General features: G+C 46.1%; 1 protein-coding gene and 1 non-coding gene across 5 annotated transcripts in view; both read left to right on the top strand.

The window, feature by feature from the left end:
• The window catches only part of PPARD (peroxisome proliferator activated receptor delta), a 78,221-nt gene that overhangs the window by 1,177 nt on the left and 50,455 nt on the right, over nucleotides 1–26,589 (top strand). For 3 of the 4 annotated variants that reach the window (XM_060109528.1, XM_060109524.1, XM_060109525.1), the window contains exon 2: nucleotides 2,582–2,666. The exons of the other annotated variant lie outside the window; for it this stretch is intronic. The gene's annotated coding sequence lies outside the window, so the exon portion shown is untranslated. The remainder of the gene's footprint in view (nucleotides 1–2,581; nucleotides 2,667–26,589) is intronic. 4 annotated transcript variants of the gene reach the window in all.
• LOC132498100 (U6 spliceosomal RNA) lies at nucleotides 18,805–18,907 on the top strand. Its single transcript, XR_009533712.1, has one exon. It is a non-coding gene; the product is annotated as a U6 spliceosomal RNA (small nuclear RNA).

The following is a 26,589-nucleotide window of genomic DNA, read 5'->3' as shown; positions in this document are numbered from 1 at the left end:
AGGAACCTTTGAGGAGAGACCAGCCGCTGAATTGGGTGTATGCCAGGGGTAGCTGGAGGCCTCATCCAACTCTTTTCCCCTTCCAGGAAACAGGGCTTTGTGGCTTTACACTCTGGATATACTGTACACCTTTAAACCATGATACCTCAGCCTATCTCTGCCCTGATTCCCACCCTCTACACTATGCCCTATCCCAGAGAGCTAAGAGAAGTCTCCAGAATCTATGCCCCAGAGAATGCCTGTGGTCCTCAACCTTTTCCTCTGTACTGGCTCCAGAACATTTTTTTTCCTGTTTGAGTTTTGAAATACATTGCCAGCCTGATAGCCCTGGGGCTGGCAGGTATCTGTCCTTTTTGTTATTGGTGACTCGAACCACCTGCTGATTTTTCCCTCACGCATCTCTGAATGTGTCTGGGGCTTCTGATGTCGATAACTGAGCAGGTTCTCTTGAAGGTTCTTTTCCCTCTGTTTTCCTTGGGAGCTTCATTTCCTGTGGCTCTAAGACAGAGAGGCTGACACTGAAGTCCTGTTCCCTTTGCCCAGGCGTAGCCAGTCAGTATCTGCCTGGACAGGTTGTGGGGCTGCATTAGGAAGATGGTGTCAGGAACTTGAGTTGCTTCCAGTCACAGAGATCATCCTCTCTGTGGCTAGAGAACCCACCACCTTCACGGTGCTTCTGGATCTTTAACCTTCTTGCCAGACTGAAAGTTCTTTACAGATGCGTTCAATTTGAGCTCCTTTATTTGGAGTTGGTCCCCTAGAGAGATCTTCAGGAAATAACATATCCTATGTTTCTGCCCAATCTGACTTTGGAGGATTCTGAAAGCGTGACCCACTCTCAGTTCAGAAATGAAGGCCTGTTGTTTTACCGGGCTCCAGGTTTCTAGGTCTCCTCTTTTGAGGATCATGCTCTCTGTCTTTGAGCCAGAATTGGACACAGAATTGGCAGCCTTCGGGAACTGTGGTGGAGAGCCAACTGAAACAGCCAGACCAGACTTTAAAGTTTTGGAACCCTCTTGTGCACAGACCCTTTTCTGTGAAAGCAGTAGGGTCGTGGATGGCTGAGCCAGTGCCCTCTCCATTAACCCTTTGGGCCCCCTCCTAAGCAGCACTTGGGCGGTGGGGGGAGTAGGGCAGACTGGACTAAAAGGGGTTCCTTGTTCCAATGGAAAACATCCCTTTGGGGCTTTAATGGGTCATTCTGATGAAGTTGGGGTTGTGTATTTGGTGGTAATTTAGTCCAGCCTGTGGCTCCCCAGGACTTTACCTGACTCTTTGGAGCCGTTTGCTGCTCCTCTGTCTGCTTACCCATTGATAGTGCTCTCTACTGAGGCGGCAGGTGAGAAGGGCTTGAGAGGACGTCAGGCCCAGTCCTTGGGGAGCAGCTTGTGCACCAGAAGCTCTGGCCAGATAGCTTCTTGCAGTTTGTCTACCACGTCATCTTCCGCGTGGGTAGTCATGATCATCAATTACCAAGTGCCCATTCGGTGACGTTTGCAGAGCTTGGGTCAGCCTGCCTCTCTTTTTCAAAGGGGTGTGCAGATAGGCCCCTGACATTATCCTGCAGATGGTGTAGCCCATTAACTCCTTAGTTTAATGAACCACTCGTTTGTTTGGCTGCCTTTCTCCTTGCTTTCCTCCTTCTTTGGTGTGTGCCCCCACCCACTCAGGAAGAATTGCCCTCACTCAGCCTTCCAGCCTCACCTGTGGTCCCTCAGACCCCATCCCCCAGGGCCTGGTGAGAGGACAGCCATTGTTGGGCGCTGGCCTGGGAAGCTGGTAGGCCTCTTCTTTGGATAGAATGCAGATGTCCTGGCTGTTGTGCACGCTGTCCTCAGGGCCCGTGGCTCCCTGGCATGTCCTGGGGTGGCGCAGCTTCTCTCAGGAGGGGCTGGCCCTGTCGCTTCTAAAGGCTTCAGCTGCTGCAGCTGTATGGTCACCAAATACAGAGGCCCACCTCCTAGGGTGTTACCTGCGGACTGGGAAGCTAAACTACAGGCCCTCCTCTGTGCCTTCGGATCCAGAGGGAGGAGCTACTTGCAGCTGAGTTCCGTGGTGTCAGGATAGGCACTTGCTTGAGCCTGGCAGGGAGGAAACGGCCCCTTGTATCAGGTTTCAGATACGTGGGTCTTCTTCCTTGGCATATGGTTCTTGGCCTTCACAGCTCAGAGGCTGGTGATTAGGGTGTGACTCCAGTGCCTTCTCCACCGGGCTTTGGTCAAAGAATCAAGCATGACTCAGGGCGTCTGCATTTAGGAGCTGCCACCTGTGGGGGGGGTGTTGGGCTCCGGCTTCTTCTTCACCTTGCCAACTCTTCCTGCCCCACGCTGATAGAATCATCAAAGCCGGTGTCTGCTTACTTGGAAGTGAGCAGACTACTTCCAGGGTTGGGAAATATTTGCTGACTCAGGCTCAGAATCACAACATCTGGGGGGGGGGCGGGGGTGAGGGACAGAGGAGGAGCCAGCTTGCCTTAGGAGCACTCTCTGAGCCCTGATGTTTAATTATAATGTATCAGAGCTGCTTTTCTGACCCCTGGTGCCTCTCAGCTAAAGATGTTGGCTTTCTTTTTATCCCGCAGCGTTGCGTGGTGTTTTGGGGTATGCACGTGGTACTCACGCAGTGGCTTCTGTTCACCAACAGATGAGGACAGATGCACCAAAGAGGTAATCCCATTTTCCTTACCCAGGGGCCTCTGACAACTGACGGACACATCTAAGATGAAATGGTTTCACTAGCGCTGAGTCCCAGATCCCAGGAGCCTGTCACTGCATCTGGTACTTGCACATAGTGGGCACTTATTAAATAATTATTGATTCTATGGCTTATGTGGGTTTTTTGTGAGGAGCATTAAGATTTTCACCTTTACACCCACTGAAACATAGACTCCATAAGGGCGGGGGCTTATTTTGTTTCCTGTTGTGTCTAGGACAGTGTCTGGCACAGAGGAGATGCTAAGTATTTGTTGAATGAATAAATGTACGAACTTTCTTCTCTGCCCATATTATTTGGGTGCCAGGCCACAAAGATAGTGTCCATCTTTTTCTTTCATTTATGTAACAAACGTTTTTGACTGCCTGCTATGTGCCAGGTACATTACTAGGCACTTGGAAAATGATGACAGTGAAAAACCAGATTCTGTCCCTGTCTCATGGGTCTGTAGTTTGCTGGCATGTATGAGAGAGAGCTGGGCATGATACACGGAATTGTTTCTTCCATCTCTGCTGGGATACCGGGTCCTCACGAGAGTCAGAACAATGCTCTGTGCTTTGCATTGCTGTTTCCCTGTTTGCTCTCAGGATGCCTGGCAGGTTTTGTAAACTCTCAGAAGGGGAGCTCCAGGGAATTTGATGTTCGTTGTCCCAACTATCTGGGAAGCCAGGCCATGGTGGGGTCCCTGCTGGGGGCCAGGGGAAACGTGGGCCCCTCTCTGATTTGTTTTAGTCTCTGAAGCTCAGTGATTCTACTAGCTGTTTATGGACTTCACTTCCCTTTCTCTGCCTTTAACACCCCGTGAGTTTTCCTGTTGCCAAACAGGGTGCTGAGCCCATGTGTCTGTCAGTCTGTGGGGGTCAGGTTGTTTGTGGATCTTGCAGGAAGGCCTGAGGCGGGGGCCACTCCTGTTCTGAAACCCATACCAAGTTCTTTCCTCTGAAGGAAATGTGAAGGCGGAAGAAGGAGGGTTTGGGAGGCTTCTGAGGTTCTCTGAGAGGAGATGAGAGAGAAGTTGCAGGAGTTTTCCCTGAGCAGGGAAAGCTGCTGCATTGACTCGATTCACTTTGTCGTTTGTTTGAGCAGCAGCTAGCCACAGTGGCACCTATTGTCCATGTCCAGGGTCGGTTGTCCTGTTCATCCCTTAGCTTTGAGCTCCCAGCCCCAGCTAGAAGTTTTCTTCCTTAGTTTCCACTGGCAAAGATGAGGCTATAGCTTTATCAGATTTTTTCAGTGTTAATCTCAAAAAACTGGTGTTGTCATCTTAGTCTTTCCCATCTGAGGCACTTTTGTGGGCCAGGTGCTGTGACAGATGGTTTCAGATGTAGTCCTTGGCTGTCCCCATGGCCCAAGTGAGTGGAACGTAGTTGGTGAGAGAAGATATATGCACAGAAAGATTTTTTAGACATTAGAGACTCAGTGGGTACTAAAAACATGGAGCTGTACAAGGATACTCATTTATAGGAGCAAGTCATCCCTGAGGACTGGCTTTGTTCCTGAAGAAACTGGGTGTCAGATTGGCCACCTTGAAAGAAAGCCTGGTTTATTTTGAAGTCAACTTTATGCTCTTAAAAACTGTTAAGGGGGCTTCCCTGGAGGCACAGTGGTTAAGCATCCGCCTGCCAATGCAGGGGACACGGGTTCAAGCCCTGGTCCGGGAAGATGCCACATGCCATGGAGCAACAAAGCAGGTGCGCCACAACTACTGAGCCTGTGCTCTAGAGCCCGAGAGCCACAACTACTGAGCCCACACGCCTAGAGCCCATGTTCTGCAACAAGAGAAGCCACCTCAATGAGAAGCCTACGCACCGCAACAAAGAGTAGCCCCCGCTCTCCGCAAGTAGAGAAAGCCTGCGTGCAGCAACGAAGACCCAACACAGCCAAAAATAAATAAATTTGTTTAAAAAAACTATTAAACAAAAAAATTAAGGACCTCAAGAACTTTTGTTTACTGTATTAGAAATTAAAACTGAGGCAGTTTTAAAAATTACAAATTTATGAATTCATTTGATATAATAATAAATCCATTACATTTATCATAAATGACATTTTTAATGAAAAATAGCTATTTTCCAAAACAAAAATGTTGAGAGGAGTGACATTGTTTTACATTTTTGCTAATGTCTGGTTTAATAGAAGAGAACTGGATTCTCATAACTGTTTCTTCTTTTTTAATTAATTAATTAATTAATTTCCTTTTGGTTAGGTTGGGTCTTTGTTGCTGCACACGGGCTTTCGCTGGTTCCAGTGAGCAGGGGCTACTCTTTGTTGCAGTGTGCGGGCTTCTCAATGCGGTGGCTTCTCTTGTTGCAGAGCACGGGCTGTAGGCACGCGGGCTTCAGTAGTTGTGGTGCAGGCTCAGTAGTTGTGGCTCGCAGGCTCTAGAGCGCAGGCTCAGTAGTTGTGGTGCACGGGCTTAGTTGCTCTGTGGCATGTGAAATCTTCCCAGACCAGGGAATGAACCTGTGTCCCCTGCATTGGCAGGCGGATTCTTAATCACTGTGCCACCAGGGAAGTCCCCTCATAACTGTTTCTGTGTTCAGTCTCTTTAAGTACATTGTTTTAGCTGAAGGATATGAAGAAAATCTGGCTGCACACAGATACGTAATTGAGAAGGAGAGGGATATTTTAATAGCTTTTGCAGATAATTGTGGATATTTTTCTTTGTTACTATACCAAAACTGGATGAGTGGTAGTTTCTTAAAGGTTAGTTGGAATGTGGAGTCTGAAATCTTATCAAAAAACTTTTCATACTTTGCGACATATAATCCATTGGCCCATCTTGCACTTTGAATGGATCTTTTACTTTGAATTGGTCATTGAGAAATAATTGGTTTACTGAGTTATATAGATCTAAATGTTGACATGCTTCATTTTACAATGTCAGTAAATCATATTAAGACCACTGATCTCAGAAAAGCCTTCAAGTATTGGGAAGCTGTGAAGCTCACAGTGGTGGATACAGGTTTTCCATAATTTGAATTTTCTCTTGAAAGCTTGATTTTTATTGTTGGTAACATACTGTCAGTTTCTTTTCTTGAAGTGACAGTCTCACTTCATTCATTTTCAAGAGAAAGTTTGTCAAATACCCAATCTAAATAATCATAATTTATTTGTCTATTATTCTTTTCTTTCAAGTAAAAATGGTGTTTCATGAAAAAAATGGCTAGTTTAGCTTGCAACTCAAACAATTGCACAATTGCTTTTTCTTGAAACAATCATGGAACTCCTGTTTTGTTACATAGGATATTTAAAAGACATGTACTCCAGGGACTTCCCTGGTGGTCCAGTGGTTAAGACTCTGGGCTTCCACTGCAGGGGGCACAGGTTCAATCCCTGGTTGGAAAACTAAGATCCCACATGCTGTGTGGCGTGGCCTGAAAAAAATAAATAAATAAAATAAAAATAAAAGACATGTACTCAAGGGTCATGATTTAATAAAGTTAGTTTTTATTGGCTCATCTAGAACATTATTAAGTGGAATTGGCACTTTATTATTTTTCATGATTCTGTGGGTTGACTGGGCTCAGCTGGGCAGTTCTCACTTGGGGTCTCATGTTGCTATAGTCAAGTAGAGGCCAGGGCAGGAGTCATCTGAAGGCTCAGCTGGGCTGGTTGTTCACACTGGCTCCCTCACATGGCTGGCACTGATGCTGGCTGTTGACTAGGGTGCCTACATGGGGCCTCTCCGTGTGCCTTGTGCCTCTCACAGCATGGCAGCTGTTCTGAGCAGAAATATCCCAAGAGTGAATGTGTTGAGAGATCCAGGCATAAATAGCAAGGTTTCTTATGACCTAATCTTGGAAGTCACACAATGTCACTTTGTGTTTTCTTGGTCATAGGACCGGCTCAGATTCAGGAGAGGGCTACACAAGGGTATGAACAACAAGAGGCATGGTTCACTGGGAGGGAGAGAGGCCTCCTTGGAGACCAGCTACTACTTCTTTTTAGCATCCCTTATGTGAGGTAACCTGGCCTGTATATGAATACTTCCAGGCGAAGAGTGTTTTCTCACAATTTCCATTCCTGGAAACCACTGTTAGGAAATTCCTGGTAGGTTGATAGAAGCCATTTAATGCCAGGTGAGGGAATTTGTACTCTGTGTTCTTTGGGCAGTGGATAGCCATTGATGGTTTTAGAGCAAGGAGTGATTATGTTAATAGTGCAAAAAGGTGGATTAAGTGGAGAAAGAATGAAGGTAGAGAGGTTAGGTAGGAGATTACTGCAGTAGTCTAAGTATGAGGAAATTCTTCCTCATATATAATCTGAGTTCCTCTGGTTGCTGTTAAAATTAATTGATTTTGAGCTGTCAGCCACACTGATTAAGTACCCAGAGCATGGGTGGAGTAGCGCACGCACGCACGCACGCACGCACGCACGCACACACACACGCGTTATTTAGGGATGCTGATACACCAGAGGGCTCACAAAATAAAAGGGCTCACAAAAATTAAAAGGCAACTAAATTTAGGTTTTATTGTCAAGACATATTAAAAAGTCAATCATAATTTATCAAATAAAAAGTAGGGGGGCTTCCCTGGTGGCGCAGTGGTTGAGAGTCCGCCTGCCGATGCAGGGGACACGGGTTCGTGCCCCGGTCCGGGAAGATCCCACATGCCACAGAGCGGCTGGGCCCATGAGCCATGGCCGCTGGGCCTGCACGTCCGGAGCCTGTGCCTCGCAACAGGAGAGGCCCGCGTACCGCAAAAAAAAAAAAAAAAAAAAAAAAAAGTAGGAAAAATAAAGCTTCATGTAACACCACTGACAGTGTTTCAAAAACACTTCAGTTTCAGTATCTTAGACCATGAGGAAGTGAGGAGAAGAGTGAGAAGAAACAGGGGGACAAATGAGAGGATGGTGGGGAGAGGGATAAAGAGGAGGAAAGAAGGGGATCGAGGGGGAAAACAGGAAAAAGAGTGATGGAGGATGAGGCTGGAGGAGCTGCTTGAGACCCAACAAAGCCTCTGCGCTCCGCGGGTCTCCAGCCTTAGCGTGGGGCTGGCTGCTTCTGCGGTTCCCGGGGCCCTGGCTGCCGGGTTTTAGCACCTCATCGTCCTGCCTTGTCTCTGTGACTCTTTCTGTCTGAGAAGATGCCTGGGGAAGCGCAGGAGCTGCGTTGGTGTTGGGCAGACCTGGGTGTGACTCTTAGCGCTCAGTGAGTGGGGTAGTGACTTAGAGATCTAGGCACCTCGGTAATTGCTGGTTTCACGGAGCCGAGGCTCTGGGGGTGCTGAGCTCAGGAGGAAGTGCCTTCCTGCACTGGTTCCCTCCCTGGTTGACACCGGGCCATGGCACTGGAAGCCCAGCCTGAGCACGGGGAGCCTTCATCTGCTGCTCAACAGTTCCTGGGGTTCCAGGCAGTGCGTTGCCCTTCTTTTTCTTTCAAGTCCCACCTGCAAAGCCTGACTTCTCCCGGGCCTTGGCGTCATCTCAGCAGCTCTCCTGAGACCATTACTGAATTATCCCACGCAGCTTCAAAAGAGTTCTCCCATGGGGAGGATCCTGAAGGGAGAGGCTCCCAGGTGTTATGGGGAAACGACCTCATGTTTAAGTTCATTTCTATATTATTATATTGATAGGTACCTAAAAACAGATTTTCGTTTCTTTCATTTGTAATCTGCTGTAACTCTTTGATCCTTGTCACTGCTTTTGGCACTTCCCTCATCCAAGAATTGTGACCTCAGCGGCGTGGAGTTTCTTGGTCACCGCTCTGATGGAAGTACAAGCCAGCTTTGCTCTCCCTGCTCCCAGCAGGAGCCAGGCAGGCTGCCCTGCAGACAGTCATCTGCGGGCCCGCTCGCCTCATAGACAGGCTGTCCTTGAACTTGCCAGAACCCAGAGCTCACTGATCATCCTTTTTTCCAAACAAGCAGGCAACCCAGATGGGTTCTCAGAACCCTCCACCCCAGGCAGGTCTCATGGGAAAAAGCTTACCTGCCATCCCTGAACCCGAGCTTGTTCGTCTGACCCACACCATTTCTTTGCAGCTTCCCCTCCTTAAAAGCCTTCAGGACAGTCCAGAGATCCTGCTGGGTTCCCCTTGACCCTCAGCATGTGCATCCTGGGATGGATTTCTGAGTGGTCCACTGGGGACATCAGGTTGGAGAAGAGAAAACTACCCTTCTCTTCTAAGGAGGCCCTCCAAGGACCAAAATGCTCAGTTGCATGAAAATAACTCCCCGCTCCCTAGTTACAGCAAAAGAAAGACTCTGGCCCAGGACCTTGCCAAGACTCCCGATCTGACTCTTCTTTCCAGTGGACCAGAGGTCTGAACTGTGTTTCTCCCAAACTCTTGGTGCCTGTCTTTCATGGTAGTGGACTGGGTAATGGCCCCCAAAGATATCCAGGCCATAATCCCTGGGCCCTGTGGATGCTGCCTTGTATGGCAAAATGGACTTTGCAGATGCAACTAAGTTAAGGAACTTGAGGTGGGGAGATTATCCTGGATTATCCTAGTGGGCCCTAAGTGCAATCACAATTGTCCTTTGAAGAGGGAGGCAAAGGGAGATCTGATACAGAAGAAGGCAGAGTGGCTACTGCAGCAAGGTCTGCTGGCTCTGAAGATGGGGGAAGAGGCCAAGGAATGCAAGAAATGCAGCTCTGTATGCTGGAAAAGGCAAAGAAACAAACGCTCCCCTAGAACCTCTGGAGGAAGTGCTGCCCTGCCAATACCTTGATTTTGGTCCAGTGAAACTAATTTTGGATTTTTCACCTTCAGAATTCTAAGAGGATAAATGTTTTGTTTTAAACCACTAAGTTTGTGGTAATTTGTTACAGTGGCAACAGGAAACTACTACAGGGGTCATCCGTCTCCAAGCACAGGGGGTGACTTTGCTGATCCTTGTTCTTATTTTAAGGCAGTCTTAGAGCATCCTTTTCATAGCAGTTGGAGATTCTAGGTCCAGACTTTCTGCAAACTAATATTTAAGACAGTATGCTCTCTGGGGGAACCTTTTCGGGAGTTCTTGGGAGCAAAAGAGAAGGCCTCGGATAGCATCTGCTCCTTGCTTATGGAACTCCCCCACACCTTCACTCAGATGGTAATAGTTTCTTTCAGATTGTTGAGGATCCAGGATTAGCTTAAATCTGACTCCAATTCCATCTTTCTCTCCACTCTCCTTCCTTCCATTCATTCAGTGGGTATTTATTGGGTACCTCCTACATGCTAGGCTCTGTTCTAGGCACGAGGGATGTAGGAGTGAACAAAGCAGATAAACAGATCTCCTGCTCTCATGGTAGTTGTGCTGGGGAAAGGGGAGGGAGCCAGAATTAAGTAAATAGCATGTCAGATGGTGAGAAATGCTGTATGGAAAAATAAAGTAGGAAAGAGGTCGTGGCAGTTTTATTTATTTATTTATTTAGAAAAAATTTTATTTAGTTATTTTCATTTACTTTTGGCTGTGTTGGGTCTTCGTTGCTGCACGTGGGCTTTCTCTAGTTGTGGTGAGTGGGGGCTGCTCTTCGTTGCGGTGCGCGGGCTTCTCATTGCGGTGGCTTCTCTTGTGGCTCACAGGCTCTAGGCGCGCGGACTTCAGTAGTTGTGGCGCACGGGCTTAGTTGCTCCGTGGCACGTAGGATCTTCCTGGACCCGGCTTGAACCCGTGTCCCCTACATTGGCAGGCGGGTTCTTAACCACTGCGCCACCAGGGAAGTCCAGTGGCAGTTTTAAATAGAGGGCTTGAGGAAGGCTTCGCTGAGAAGGTTATATTTGAGCTGAAAGAGGAGAGTGAGCCACGTGTGGGAAGAATCTTAGAGGCAGAGGGAAAGCAAGTGCAAAGGCCCTGAGGCAGGAACATGGCTGGTGTGTTGGAGGAAGAGTCAGGAAGTCAGGTGGCTGGAGCAGTGAGGGAGGAAGAGAATGGGAGATGAGCTCAGAAACATGATTGGGGGCCAGATCGCCATTGACCCTGAAATACTGCAAAATCTCTCTACATGGCCCATCCTTCCTTCTTCCCTCCCTCCCTTGCTTCCTTTCTTCCTTCCTTCCTTCCCCTCTCCCTCCTTCCCTCCCTCCTCTCACCACCTTTCTGCGTTTATGTTTGTGTTCATCAGTTCCTTTCTGTAGAATGTTTGTCACATGGTACCTATGGGGTATCAGCAGATAAACATAGGCAGCTTAAAACATTAGAAGAGGGGGAAAAAATTTTTTTCATAATAAAAGCAGTTCCACTGTCAGTGCAGGTGTGGAGCTGTGTGCCTAGAAAGACAGCTCTGGGGTGGTTTCTGGGGGTCCTCACTTCCCTCCCCCTCCTCCTCAGCCCCATGAGGATCTCAAGGCCTCGAGGCTGCCTCCGCCCACCGTCTACCCAGTGTGGAGCCCACCGTTGCCCACCTAAAATGCTTTCTTAACAGCCCCCTCGTCTCCCTGCCCTTCCCTGCCCGGAGCAGCACCACAGCCTGCCTTCATCCCTACACTCAGCCAGGTGCCTGGGGGCTGCCCGAGAAAGTAGGAGCACATGAACCGGTGCCACTGCACGTTTATGGCCGTCACCTAGGCTCCCAGCATTCATAGGCACCCCACGTCCCTGAGCCACTGATTCTTTCGTTCCTGGGAGTGGCCATTCCAAACCTCAGGACTCTTCCTCTTCTAGGTCCTCACAGTGTGGCTGGGATTTCTAAGAAACAGATTCCAAGAGGTCAAGTAAGTCCAGCTTGAAAAAATCACTCTCCCTGGATAGTGACCCCATGACAGTTCAGGTGCTCTGGCAAGCTTCCAAAATGACACTTTGTCAGCTTCATTGTCATCTAGGGGCCAGGTACAGATTGTCTCCATGGATTAAATCCTCCATGCCTGTGTCTCCGATTTTATAGTTAGTCCTAGGTGACTCTGTCCAGAGCTTGTTTTAAATAATGGCACCAAATAGATTGTCATTGAAAACATGAAAAATCTTTGGTAATAAATAAAATGACCAATAATAATTTCGATCTCCCAAGTGAAAATCACTAGGTAAATAAATTCCCAAACTGCAGACTGCATCCAATCAATATTGTATTAATCTAGCCCTGCTTATATTCTATTATAGTGTGTGATTCCTGTGACCTCTTTTTGGCCTCTTAAGACCCCAGTGTATTTACAGCACCTACTTACATTTTGCCTTTCATAATCCTTGCAGTGTGTCAGCTTTTAGAAAAATATTTTGTCTGTTTTCTAGCCCATTCCCTGATCCAGGTAGCATATCTGCACTCAGGCCCAGGCCTGCCTCTGTCCCCCGCAAGCCTAGGGTGGCCTCGTCCTCTGCACTACCAGGACCCTGTGTTTTGGACTCACTTTTCTACCTCCAGCCTGGCACCATGTAGATAACCACGGGGTACCTCTCACGAGCTGGTTCCAGCTCTCCCAGGGCTTCTGCCCATGTGCTGCTTCCTCTCTGCGGACTGAAGCCTGAACCTTGCCTTCCTTTCTGCTTCCTGCTTCCGTCTTGAGAAAGAACCAGTCCATCCATCCTATGTTCTCTATGAGTCAGAGACCTTGCTGAGTCACAGGGGAGCAGCCTGCCTTGCACGGTCATGTCCTCAGTCCTGAGGGGTGTTCATTAGCCACCATCAAAGTTCTTCTCCCTAGAAACTGGCTCCTTGAGGGGCAAGTGCCTTGTGCAGAGAGGCTCACCAAGCACTTGTTGGAAGGAAGGGTGGCTAGATGGCCAGCCTAAGTGGCCCTCTTCCCACAGAGTGGCCCTGACACTAGCCTACCCCAGAGCCGTCTGGGAAGTTGTTTCATGGGGAACAGTCAGAAAGCTGACGTGTTCCCTCTAGGACCCCTTCCCCAGTTGTTGCCCCTCCCTTTGGTTGAGGCTCAGTGGAGACAACTGAGATTTTTGGCTTTGGCAGTTTTTCTCAATTGCCTCCTTATCCCTGCTTCCTCCACTGGGGGTCTAGTAAGGCTCCCTTCTCACACCTCTGGCTTGGCACCTGCCGTGGTATCTTATGGTGGAGTTACTGCCTGCATGCTAGCCTCCGACATTGGACTGTGGCTTCTTCAGGAGCTGGGCCCACCTGTATCTAATCCCCTTTCCATCCCCAGCAGAAGTCAGTAGACACCAGTAGCTGAGTAGAATATGGCTCTCATGTGTTGAATGCACTGTGCTAATCACTTTACATGCATCACTTGGTTTAATCCACACACCCTGAGAGGTAGGAATCATAGTACCCCTTCCACAGATGAGAATGCTAAGGCTCAGACTGGTTAGGAAAGTTGCCTGAAGCTGCACAGCTAATAAGTGGCAGAGCTAAGATTTGAACCCAGGTGAGTGAAGCCCGCTCCTTTGATCTCCATTCAGCAGGGCCTCCCCACAAATGGGTGGCTGGCCAAATCCAATTCTTCCAGCTTCGAAAGTACCTGCTTGACTGGCCAGACTAATGTTGGCTTCAGAGAACACTCCCTGCTTTCAAGCACAGCGGAGTCTCTTGTTGGCCACTGGGCAGAAGCAAAGTGTTGGCAGGCTTTGGGACCCCCTGCAGAGCCTCATTCCAGGTCAGGGGGCAGAGGAGGCCCTGAGAATGACTGTGCTTAGTGGCTCCCTGGATCTGCTCCAAGGCAGTGAGCAAACCCCCTAGAACCATAAGAAATAACCAGCCAACTGGTGGGCCAGGCATGTAGGGTGGGAGGGACTTGTAGGAGCAGAAAACAATCACTGCTGCAAGTGATTAATCAGCCTGCTTCCAGCCTGGTGAAGGAAGAGGAGAAAGAGAAGATGGCCCAGGTGTGCACATATGGAGAGAAGGGGGGAAGGGAAATCGCCTTTATTCAGATTCTCCCTTGGGCCAGGCATTACCCCATGGAGGAGCTCTCTTGCCCTCATACCAGCCTGCAAGATGTGGGTATTGGATGAGGAGGTATAGGATCAGAGTTGAACAATTTGCTCAAGTCACACAGCTGACAAATGACGGAGCTGGGGTTGAGCCCTTTGGAGCCCTTGTTCTTCTCAGTTCTGTGACTGTGCTCTCCCTGCTCATGTCCCCTTAGCCTGGGCTTTCCAGGCATGTACGAATGGGTGCAAGTAGGCATCCTCAGGCTGTGAGCAGAGGCAGTAGGAGAGTTGGGGCTCTTGGCACCTGTCCTGTACAGACGGGCCCTACCTAGACCAGCAGGACTTACTGTGCTGAAACCAGCAGTGGCATTACATTTTTCTCCTTTCTTGTACCTTGTCATCCCTGGGTTATTTTTGGAGAGCTGTATTTATTTCTGCTCCCACTTCCTCACTGGAGGCAGGAGTTGGGGTGCAGAGAAGGTATTGGGAATCAGAAGAGGTAGGCATAAGGGACATCTCAGTGGGGGCCTTGCCTGGGCTCTGGGGGCGGTTAGGGCCTCTCCTCCGCCCAGCTATAGGCGCAGGGGCCCTGTGCCAGGATTGTGGAGATCTGGGAAACTCTCTTTTCTGGGATGTGGATCTGGCACTTGAGCACAAGAATTTCCCTGTGTGTGGTTTTTAATTTATTTTAAAATGTTTTAATTATATAAATAATAGTTATTCATTATAGACAATTGGAAAATACAGATAAGCACTGAGAAGAAAATAAGTCATACGTCCAAGCACCTGAGGTCAATTAATCCACGACAAAGGAGGCAAGAATGTACAGTGGAGCAAAGACAATCTCTTCAACAAGTAGTGTTGGGAAAACCGGACAGCCACATGTAAAACAATGAGATTAGAACATTCACTCACACCATATACAAAAATAAACTCAAAATGGTTTAAAGACCTAAATGTAAGACCTGAAATCATAAAACTTATAGAAGAGAACATAGGCAGAATACACTTTGACATCAATCATACCAGTATGTTTTTGGAATAGTCTCCTAAGGCAAAAAGTAATAATAATAATAAAAGCAAGAATAAACAAACAGGGCCTAATTAAACAGCAGAGGAAGCCATCAACAAAACGAAAATATAACCTATGGAATGGGAGAAAATATTTGCAAATGATATGACTGACAAGGGTTAATACCCAGAATATATAAACAGCACATACACCTCAATATCAAAAAACAACCCAATCAAAAAATGGGCAGAAGACCTGAATAGACATTTTTCTAAAGAAGACATACAGATGGCTAACAGGCACATGAGAAGATACTCAACATCGCTGATTATTAGAGAAATGCAAATCAAACTACAATGAGATGTCACCTCACGCCTGTCAGAATGGCTATCATTAAAAAGTCTACAAATAACAAATGTTGGAGAGGAGGTGGAGAAAAGGGAATCTTCCTACACTGTTGGCGGGAGTGTAAATTGGAACAGCCACTGTGGAAACAGTATGGAGGTTCCTCAAAAAACTAAAAATAGAACTACCACATGATCCAGCAATTCCACTCCTGGGAATATATCCAGAAAAGACAAAAGCACTAATTCAAAAAGATACATGCACCTCAATATTCATAGCAGCATTGTTTACAATAGCCAAAACATGGAAGTGCCCATCAGCAGACAAATGGATTAAGAAGAATGGTATACATTTACAATGGAATATTACTCAGCCATAAAAAAGAATGAAATTCTTCGATTTGGAGCAATGTGGATGGACCTAGAGAATCTTATGCTTCGTGAAATAAGTCAGACAGAGAAAGACAGATACTGTGGGATATAACTTATGTTTGGAATCTGAAAAATAATACAAATGAATGTATATGCAGAACAGAAACAGACTCACAGATATAGAAGACAAATTTGTAGTTACCAAAGGGAGGAAGGAAGGACAAATCAGGGGTATGGGACTAAAAGATACAAACTACTGTGTATAAAATAGATAAGCAACAAGGGTATATTGTATAGCATGGGGAATTATAGCCATTATCTTGTAATAAATTATAATGAAATATAATCTGTAAAAATACTGAATCACTGTGCTGTACACATGAAACTAGTATAATATTGTAAATCAACTATACTTCAATTAAAAAAATAAATTTTAAAAGTCATACATAGGGGGCTTCCCTGGTGGCGCAGTGGTTGAGAGTCCGCCTGCTGATGCAGGGGACACGGGTTCGTGCTCCGGTCTGGGAAGATCCCACATGCCGCGGAGTGGCTGGGCCCGTGAGCCATGGCTGCTGAGCCTGCACGTCCGGAGCCTGTGCTCCGCAACGGGAGAGGCCACAACAGTGAGAGGCCCGCGTACCGCAAAAAAAAAAAAAAAAAAAAGTCATACATAGGGAATTCCCTGGCAGCAGTGGTTAGGACTCGGCGCTTTCACTGCCATGGTGTGGGCTCAATCCCTGGTCGGGAAACTGAGATCCTGCAAGCTACATGGCATGGCCAAAAACAACAACAAAAAATCATACGTAATCAGTGCCATCTATAAGCGACTGCTATAAATTTTGAGCTGTGTTCATTCATTCATTTATCTGTCAATTAATTGATTATTATTTTTGGGTGAAGAATGTGGATAACGATCTCACAAGCCAAGGACTGTGTTCTTTTAGATTTTACTATGACTGTGTATACCTATTCTTTTTTCTTTCAAAAATGATATGTTTTTTAGTTTTGTGACCTGCCTTTCCCATTTTTCAGGTGGTTTCATTATGTCTCTGTTTACTCTCTGACCTTCCTTGCCTTTTGTGAGTGAGCAAAGAAAGGCATTTTGCCCAAAGGGAGGCATTTGGGAAGAGCCATCTGGTTATTTCTTGGTGTAGTTGCTTAAAGTGTGGACGGTAGAGAGGTGCGTGAAGTGTGTGTGTGCCTCTCCTCATCCATGTTTCTCGCTACCTGTCTTCCATCTGCTCTCCCTACCCACCCCTCTGCCTTTTTTTTCCTTCCATACAAACCCAGGAAAGGATACTGCCTCCAGTCTGAAGGTTTCTTTTCATGGCTTTTAGAGACAAACCTCTCAGGAGCTCAGAAAAAAAGGTACACAGAGTGGAGACGGGAAAGGTCGTGCCTAAGCTGGGGTGCAGTCTTGGGAAGAGTGACCAAGAGGAGGGCCCAGGTCCCTGGCTCTGTCTTGAAGCAGTGAGAAGAAACTGGGTGTTAGGTTTGGGGGGGATAGCAGGTGGCTGTGGGGGCTTCTTGCAGAGACAGCGACCAAGATGACCAGGAGGAGGCCTGGAGATTATATAAGGGGCCCGGATGTAGGCCGGAAATAGGGGACAAGAAATTGTGTCTTGACAAGACACTCCTCCACCCAGGCCCTGCTCTTTCCATGAACCTCTGCTGGTCTGCTTTCCCTACCTGGCCATGGCCAGGCCAGGTGGTTTGACAGGTCTGGCAGACTCGGCCACCATGCCCTACTGACACCTCTGTGCCAGCAGCTGCTCCATGGCCCCTCCCTGGCCAGTAGGTAGGGATCTGAGCATGTAGTCAGGCATGGGGAAGATGTTCCCAGCATCGTCAGAATTGGCAGCTTAGATTCCATTCTAGAAAAACAGCTCAGAGCCAGGGAGAAATTGGAAGCTGGGGTGGTCTGGGAGGAACAAGCGATGCCTCCCCTTTACTTCTTACCGAATAAAATGGGGTCTCTGGCCGTAGGTGAGGAGAAGGCCTCTGAGCCCTGAGGATGAGTGAAACTTGGCATCTCAGCTTTTTTCTGGGCTACTCTGGTCTGCACGCAGGCTGGTGTTTCATGGCGGGGTCAGGAATTCATGCTTATGAACAGGATGATTTCCATAAGCTGTGTGTTCTTCAGTGGATCATACTTGTTTTCCTGTGGATCCCAGTCCTGGTGAGACCCGGCAGCCACCCGCTGGACTGCAGAGCAGGGTAGCTTCCTGTGGGGCCCCTCGAAGCCTGCACCTCTCCTCTCCCTTCCTCCACTCCTGAGCTATAATTAAGTTCCTATATGAAACCGTATCCCTCAGCTGACACACACTTGTAACCGCAGTCCTGGTCACTGGGCAGCTCCTCTGGGGTGACTCCACGGTCTGGTGTCTCAGCCTCCCGACAGTCTTGGGTAGGTCTGAGTAGGTGGTGGGAACCCACCAGGAGAGGCGTGGGTCCAGTGAGGCAGGAGCAGGCCTTGCCCAAGAGGCAGAAAGTGGAGAGTCAAGGGGGAGATGAAGGGCTTGTGAGCAGCCAGAGTGCAGGGCACACAGAGGTGGAGGCCAGGACAGGCAGTCTTGCAGGGCAGGAGGGCATGGACAGGGCCAAGGTTCTGAGTCACCGAGCCACGAGGCAGAACGTGATCAATCTCTTTTATTTTATACTCCGCATATTTCTGTAGTATTGTAAAATTGAGATATACTTCCCATAATGTAAAATTCACCACTTTAAAGTATACACTTTAGTGGTTTTTGGTAGATGTACTGTGTTGTACGATCATTGCCACTATCTAATTCCATAACATTTCCATCACCCCCAAAGAAACCCTGTACCTATTAGTACTTAGTCCTAATACCATCTTCCCCTCATTGATTCCCTGGCAACCACTAATCTACTATCCTTCTCTGTGGGTTTCCCTATTTTGGACATTTCCTATAAATGGAATCATACAATATGTGGTCTTTTGTATCTGGCTTCTTTCACTTAACATAATGTTTTCAAGGTTCATCCATGCTGTAACATGTAGTGGTATTTCATTCCTTTTTATGGCTGAATAATATTCCTTTGTATCATTTGGGTTGTTTCCATTTTTTTGGCTTCTATGGACACTTATTTACAGACTTTTGTGTAGACATATGCTTTAAGTTCTTTTGGGATTATACATAGGAGTAGAATTGCAGGGTCATGGTAACTTTCTGTTTAATATTTTGAGGAACTACCAAACTGTTTTCCAAAGTGCCTGCATCATGCCCTCGCTCACTTATTGTTTGTTTGTTTGTTTGTTTATTATATTTATTGGCTATTTATTTATTTTTAATTATAAAACATATAACATAAAATTTGCCATTTTAACCATTTTTTAAATGTACATTTCAGTGGCATTAAGTACCCTCACATTGTTGTACAGCCATCACCACATCCATCTCCAGAATGTTTTTTCATCTTGCAAAACTGGGAACTCCCTGGTGGTCCAGTGGTTAGGACTCTGTGCTTTCAATGCCAGGGGCCCGGGTTCAGTCCCTGGTTGGGGAACTAAGATCCTGCAAGCCATGTGGCGCAGCCAAAAAAGGAAGAGAAAAAAAAAAAAGACCATCTTGCAAAAATGAAACCGTACCCATGCTTGCTTCAGCAGCACATACACTAAAATTGGAATGATACAGAGAAGATTAGCATGACCCCTGCGGAAGGATGACATGCAAATCCATGAAGCGTTCCATATTTTTAAGATGATACAAATGGAGACATATTACCATGTTCTTGGATTGGAAGAATCAACATTGTGAAAATGACTATACTACCCAAAGCAATCTACAGATTCAATGCAATCCCTATCAAACCACCAATGGCATTTTTCACAGAACTAGAACAAAAAATTTCAGAATTTGTATGGAAATTTATCTTTGATAAAGGAGGCAAGAATATACAATGGAGGAAGGACAGCCTCTTCAGTAAGTGGTGCTGGGAAAATTGGACAGCTATATGCAAAAGAATGAAATAACACACTCGCTAACACCATACCCAAACATAAACTGGAAATGGATTAAAGACCTAAATGTAAGGCCAGACACTATAAAACTCTTAGAGGAAAGCATAGGCAGAACACTGTATGACATGAATCACAGCAAGATCCTTTTTGACCCACCTCCTAGAGAAATGGAAATAAAAACAAAAATAAACAAATGGGACCTAATGAAACTTAAAAGCTTTTGCACAGCAAAGGAAACCATAAACAAGACGAGAGGACAGCCCTCAGAATGGGAGAAAATATTTGCAAACGAAGCAACTGGCAGGGGATTGGTCTCCAAAATATACAAGCAGCTCATGCAGCTCAATATCAAAAAAACAAACAAAGATGGGCAGGGGACCTGGATAGACATTTCTCCAAAGAAGATATACAGATTGCCAGCAAACACATGAGGGGATGCTCGACATCACTGATCATTGGAGAGATGCAAATCGCAAATCAAAACTACAATGAGGTGTCACACCTCACACCGGTCAGAATGGCCATCATCAAAAAATCTGCAAACAATAAAAGCCAGAGAGGATGTGGAGAAAAGGGAACCCTCTTGCATTGTTGGTGGGAATGTAAATTGATGTGGCCACTATGGAGAACAGTGTAGAGGTTCCTTAAAAATCTAAAAATAGAACTACCATATGACCCAGCAACCCCACTACTGGGCATATACCCTGAGAAAACCATAATTCAGAAAGAGTCATGTACCACAGTGTTCATTGCAGCACTATTTACGGTGGCAGGGACATAGAAGCAACCTAAGTGTCCATCAACAGATGAATGGATGAAGAAGATGTGGCACATATATACAACGGAGTATTACTCAGCCTTAAAAAGAAACGAAATTGAGTTATTTGTAGTGAGGTGGATGGACCTAGAGTCTGTCATACAGAGTGAAGTAAGTCAGAAAGAGAAAAACAAATACCGTATGCTAACGCATATATATGGAATCTAAAAAAAAAATTGGTTCTGAAGAACCTAGGGGCAGGACAGGAATAAAGACGCAGATGTAGAGAATGGACTTGAGGACACAGGGAGGGGGAAGGGTAAGCAGGGACGAAGTGAGAGAGTGGCATTGACATATATACTCTACCAAATGTAAAGTAGATAGCTAATGGGAAGCAGCCACATAGCACAGGAAGGTCAGCTTGGTGCTTTGTGACCACCTAGAGGGGTGGGATAGGGAGGGTGGGAGGGAGATGCAAGAGGGAGGGGATATAGGGATATATGTATACATACAGCTGATTCACTTTATTACACAGCAGAAACTAACACACCATGGTAAAGCAATTATACTCCAACAAAGATTTTTTAAAAATATCAAAAAAAAAATAAAGTTACTTAGGTCAGTTCCTTATACCTTTAACTACTTCAGTGAAGTGGTTCAATATATTTGTTGTACACAGTTGATTCTTTTATCATATTCTATCTTTAATCCTGGGATTCCCATAGGGCCATTTAGAAAAAATTATACATTAAGGTTTACTCTTTGTGTTGTACATTTAAATGGGGTTTAAAAAAGGCATAATGCCATGGGTTCAGGGTTATAGTTTCATACATTTAGTTCCATTACCTTAAAAATTCCCTTGTGCTTCAATTATTCAACACCCCCCCACCCCCCCTTTCTAGTTTTGCCTTTTTCAGAATGTCATATAATTGGAATCATACAATGTGTAGCCTTTGCGGACGAAATTCCTTAACAGCGATATGCATTTAAGATTCTTCCATGTCTCTTCATGGCTGACAGCTCATTTTAAAAAAATAACTGAACAATATTCTTTTGTGGGTATGTGCCACATTTTGTGTATCCATTTACCTCTTAAGGATATCTTGGTTGCTTCCTGTTTTGGGCCGTTGTGAATGGAGCTGCAATGAACATTCACAAGAAGGTTTTTATCTGGACATAAGTTTTCAAGTCTAGGTAAACCTAGATAGACACATGACTGTGGATCATATGATAAGACGATTTTTAATTTTGTAAGAAACTGACAGGCTGTCTTCCTAAGTGGCTGTATCATCTGCATTTTTACCAGAAAGGAGTAAGAGTTCCTGTTGTTCCACATCTCACCAGCATTTGGCTGTTAATGTTTTGTGTTTTAGACATTCTAAATATATGTTTAGTAGTATCTTGCTGTTGTCTTGGTTTGCAGTTCCCTGATGACAAGCGATGTTGAGCATTTTCTCGTATGATTATTTGGCATACGTAAATCTTCGGTCTGTTCAGATCTTACGCTCATTTTTCAAGTGGCTTATATATTTTATTGTTGTTCAGTTTTAAATATTTTTTGTGTATTTTTGATATAAATCCTTAGTCAGATACGTATTTTGCAGATGTTTCTCCCAGTCTGTGGCTTACCTTTTCATTCTCTTAACTGAGCCTTTTACAGAGCAGAAGTTTTTTTAATTTAGTAAAGTCTAGTTCATCAAATTATTTTCATGGATTGTGCTCTTGACATTATATTTAAAATCTCGTCACCTCACCCCAGGAGATGGTGATTTTCTCCTGTTTTATATTTAAGTTTATGTTACATTTTAAGTTAACTTTTGCATAAGGTCTAGGCTTTTATATGTATATATGTATACATATATGTATGTATATGTGTGTGTGTGTGTGTGTGTGTGTGTGTGTGTATGTGTATATATATAGTTCCAGGCACCATTTGTCGAAAAGACTATTTTGTCCATTGAATTGACTTTGCTTCTTTCTCAAAAGAACTGTTGACTGTGTTAGTATTGGTCTATTTCAGGACTTCTTACATTGTTACATTGATATATGTATCTGTTCTTTGCCAACACCACACTGTCTTGATTTCTATATTATAATAAATATTGAAATCACAAAAAAAAGGGAAAAAAAAGAAATTCTGTACCCTATTAATAATTCTCCATTCCCCACCACCCCCCAGGCTTCTGGCAACCACCATTCTACCTTCTGTCTCTATGAATTTGACTACTCTAAATCCATCATAGGAGTGGAATCATACAGTATTTGTCCTTTTGTGACTCGCTTATGTCACTTATAATGTCTTCAGGGTTCACCCATGTTGTAGCATGTGTCAGAATTTAGTTCCTTTTTCCACATCTTGTTAATCCATTCATCTGTTGATTCATTCGTCTGTTGCTTTCCCCTTTTGGCTTTTGTGAATGTACTGCTATAAACATGGATGTACAAATATCTGTTCACATCCCCTTGTTTAGTTCTTTTGGATACATACCCAGAAGTAGAATTGCTGGGTTGTATGATAATTCTGTTTTTAATTTTTTAAGGAACCACCGTACTGTTTTCCATAGTGGCTGCACCATTTTACATTCCCACAAGCAGTGTACAAAGCTACCCACGCCCTCCTTCTTGATTGATAGCTCGGTTGAATACAGAATCAGAATTTTGAGGTTACTGTTCCATGTTTCAATATGAATAATGAAATTAGTTGGAATCTAAGTCCTTTGTAAGTAATCTGGTTTTTCTTCTCTGAAAGATGCAAGAATATTCTTTATTCTTGGAGTTCAGATATATCACCAGGATATATCTAGATATTTGTCTTCTTTCCTTAATTTCTGCGGAGCCCTTAATTGCTAAAGACAAGTCTTGGAATCTCCAGGAAGTCTTCTCTTTGTTTTCCTTCATTGTCTCTATTCTCTGCTTCTAGGACTCTTATTAGACAGACTTTGGACTTTTGGACTTATTGCTTCATCGCTAGTGTGTAGAAATATGATTAAATTTTATATATTCATCTTATATACTTCAACCTTGCTGAACTTATTTATTAGTTCTAATAGTTTTTTTTTAGTGGATTTCTTAGGATTTTCTGTGTATAAGACCATGACTTCTGCTAATGGAGATAGTTTTACTTTTTCCTTTCCAATCAGATAACTTTTATTTCTTTTTCTCACCTAATTGCCCTGGCTAGAATCTCCAGTACAGCATTGAATAGAAGTGGTGAAAGTGGACATCCTTGTCTTGTTCCTGATCTTAGGAGGAAAGCTTTTCCTTAGGAGCTGCTTTTTTTTTTTTTTTTGCGGTACACGGGCCTCTCACTGTTGTGGCCTCTCCCATTGCGGAGCACAGGCTCCGGACGCGCAGGCTCAGCGGCCATGGCTCACGGGCCCAGCCGCTCCGCGGCATGTGGGATCTTCCCAGACCGGGGCACGAACCCGTGTCCCCTGCGTCGGCAGGCGGACTCTCAACCACTGCGCCAGCAGGGAAGCCCGGAGCTGCTTATTTTTGAATTGAGAATTCTTGATGTGCTACAAAATTAAGAGGTATTCCCTCTTTCCCTCCCCCATCTCTCAGCCGCCCAGCCCCCTTAGCCACTCTCTTTTATGAGCATGTACCTCTTTTCTGTTATGACATTATTACTTTCCAGGCAGATGACTATCTGCTGTGCTCACTGGTCTGCCTCTCGCTTCTCGTAGTGTGTCTTGTCCGTCTGGCATCCAGTGCGCCTGGAGCTTCCTCATTCTTTTTCACTGCTCCCTCCTCTCTTTTATGTGTGTGCCACCCCCCTATTTATTGATGGGCGTACAGGTGATTTCCAGTCTTTTGCTGAGTGAATAACCTTCACATGTATCATTTTGCACACAGATATAACAAACAGATTGATAAGGATGCAATGCGACAGATGCCGTGGTGGAGAAGTGTGTGGGAAAACTGCCGGGAGGGAAGGAGGTAAAGGCCTTCAGAGGAGGCTGGTTAATGGAGCCTTAAGAAAGGCTCAAGGGTGAGCATTTGGCATCTGGGGTGGGCCTCGCAGGCTGGGCAGAATTGCAGCAGGCTGAGATGGTGTAGGAAGCACAAGTGTGAGTAAAAGAGCAGCAGCTCAGATGTGATTGGGGAAATCAAGAGTATTGTTTATCTATTGCTTCATAACAAATTACCCCAAAACTTAGGGGCGTAAAACAACATTTATGATCTGGCAGTGTCTGTGGGTCAGGAGGCAGTTACACAAGGGCCTGAATATTAGGAGGCAGGTGTTTTGTGAGCCGTTTTAGAAGGCTGCCTCCAATATCAAGTTGCAGTGAGGATGGGATTGACTTGGAGCCGGCTGGAAGTGGGGTGGAGCCATTAATGTAGGTAATCTTACATGCTTGGCTGGGAGGTTGGGACTGATGTGAGAACATGGGAGCCATGGAAGGCCTTTGAGCAGGAGGATAACGTGATAGGCGTTAGCTAGGACAGTTAATCTGCTAGGATTATACCAGCCAGGTCAAAATGGAGAGTGATACACAGGCAGAGACTTAGATTAGGCGAGGTCTGTATTAACCGAAGTGAAAAGCTTCTGGCCTTTAGTAACACTTGCTACGCATGGAGCACCTTCTCTGTACCGTGTACTTTGGCTGTGTTTTCTCAACTCTTCTGTCTTAGAAACGACCACAAGAAGAAGGTATTACTGATGTATATTGTTTGCAGCTGAGAAAACTAAGCCTCCGAGAGGTTAAGAAACTCGCATATGGGGCCTCCCTGGTGGCGCAAGTGGTTGAGAGTCCGCCTGCCGATGCAGGGGATACGGGTTCGTGCCCCGGTCTGGGAGGATCCCATATGCCGCGGAGCGGCTGGGCCCGTGAGCCATGGCCGCTGAGCCTGCGCGTCCGGAGCCTGCGCGTCCGGAGCCTGTGCTCCGCAACGGGGGAGGCCACAACAGTGAGAGGCCCGTTAAAAAAAATAAATAAATAAATAAAATAAAAAATAAAAAAAAATAAAAAAAAAGAAACTCGCATATGGTGCACAACTAGTAAGTTGCAAAGTGGCACTCAGGTCTGCCTGGCCTTTAGGACCGTGCCTTTGGGTGGCAGGGTGAGTGGAAAAGTGGGGATGACTGTGGAGACAAAGCTTTGGCCCTTCCCTGGATGCTGAAGGGAGACGGAAGAGTCTGAGAGGTTGATTTTTTGAACCTAGGTGTCCAGGACAAAGATAACACTGTAACAGGAAGAAGAGAGGCCAGTGGGTCACTGCTGTGGTGGGGGAAGGTGAGTCATCCTGGAACACTGGGTGCTTGTTGGCAGGGTCCTTCCCAATTATAGGGGATCGTAAATAGTTCCCAGACTTGGTGTATGAAGATGTGCTTTTGGCCAAAAAGGGCTCTAAAAGCGGGAGCTTCTTGGTCAGAGGGTTGTGTGAGGAGGTTCTTTGTTTGAACACTGGGTTTTCGTGTTCCCTCAGCAGTCTGAATGGGGCCTCTGCCACATTCTGCTGGTCAGAGCAGTCCCTGGACCAGCCTTGATTCAAGGAGGGAGGAGTAGCAAGGGCAGCCATCTTTAACCCACTAAGGGCCAGTGATGGAGAGCAGGGATTCGAACTCACAGCTGTGTGACTCAGACCCAGGGCTCTTTCTGTCACGCCACCCTGCATTCCTTTCTGCTTCCAGCTCCTTGGGGCCTGTAGAGCTTGCTGGCTCACGTGTGTTGTTGAAGGGAACTAATTTTTATTTTGGCCTCCCAGAGCAGAAGTTGCACTAGTCACCTCTTTCTCACAGGTTAGCCTCCAAGATCACCATGCCTGAGAGAACCTTCCAAAATTGGCTTTGTCTGGGGGATCTGCTGGCTGTCCCCCAGGCTCTTTGGCACAGATTGCCGAACACGCCTGGAATTTCCCCACTGAGTTTCCCCTTCTGCACTTAGTGCTGGCCTGTGGGATCCCTGCAGTGCTGCAGCCAGATGTGCAGACGGGCCCCACTGCAAGTTGTCCCAGGTGGTGTCTAGTCCAGTGATTCCCAGGCAAGACTCAGCTGGCAGATTCGCCAGGGAATTTTGGAAGAAAGATAGTTTCCTGGGCCTTGTCTCAGGCCTCTCAAATTAGAATTTCCAAGAATGAACTCCAGGAATCTGCATTTTAAAGCTCCCCATTGACCTGAGGGGGCAGCCTGGTTGGAGAACCACCGACTTCTCAGAAAGGTGCCTTTGAAGTCACTGATCAGAGTTCAAGTGGGGCCTGAGAATGACTGTCCTGAGGGCCTCACACCTCACAACCAGGAAATGACTCCTGAAAGCCTCAAGTTTTCTTACTGCATCTGCCCAAAGGATGCTCTTTTGCATTTTAAAAAAAATTTATTTTATTTATTTTTAGCTGCGTTGGGTCTTCATTGCTTCGTGCGGACTTTCTCTAGTTGTGGCGAGCGGGGGCTACTCTTCGTTGCGGTGCGCGGGCTTCTCATTGCGGTGGCTTCTCTTGTTGCGGAGCACGGGCTCTAGGCGCGTGGGCTTCAGTAGTTGTGGCTCACGGGCTCAGTAGTTGTGGCTCATGGGCTTAGTTGCTGCATGGCATGTGGGATCTTCCCAGACCAGGGATCAAACCCATGTCCCCTGCATTGGCAGGTGGATTCTTAACCACTGCACCACCAGGGAAGTCGCCATATTTGGTTTTAAAAGAGAGAGCAAGAGCGAGAGTGAGAGAGA

This window comes from Mesoplodon densirostris, chromosome 10, assembly GCF_025265405.1.
Source record: "Mesoplodon densirostris isolate mMesDen1 chromosome 10, mMesDen1 primary haplotype, whole genome shotgun sequence".
Classification (NCBI taxonomy): Eukaryota; Metazoa; Chordata; class Mammalia; order Artiodactyla; family Ziphiidae; genus Mesoplodon; species Mesoplodon densirostris.
The sequence above is the reverse complement of the archived record's forward strand: the minus strand, read 5'-3'. Positions and strand labels throughout refer to the sequence as shown.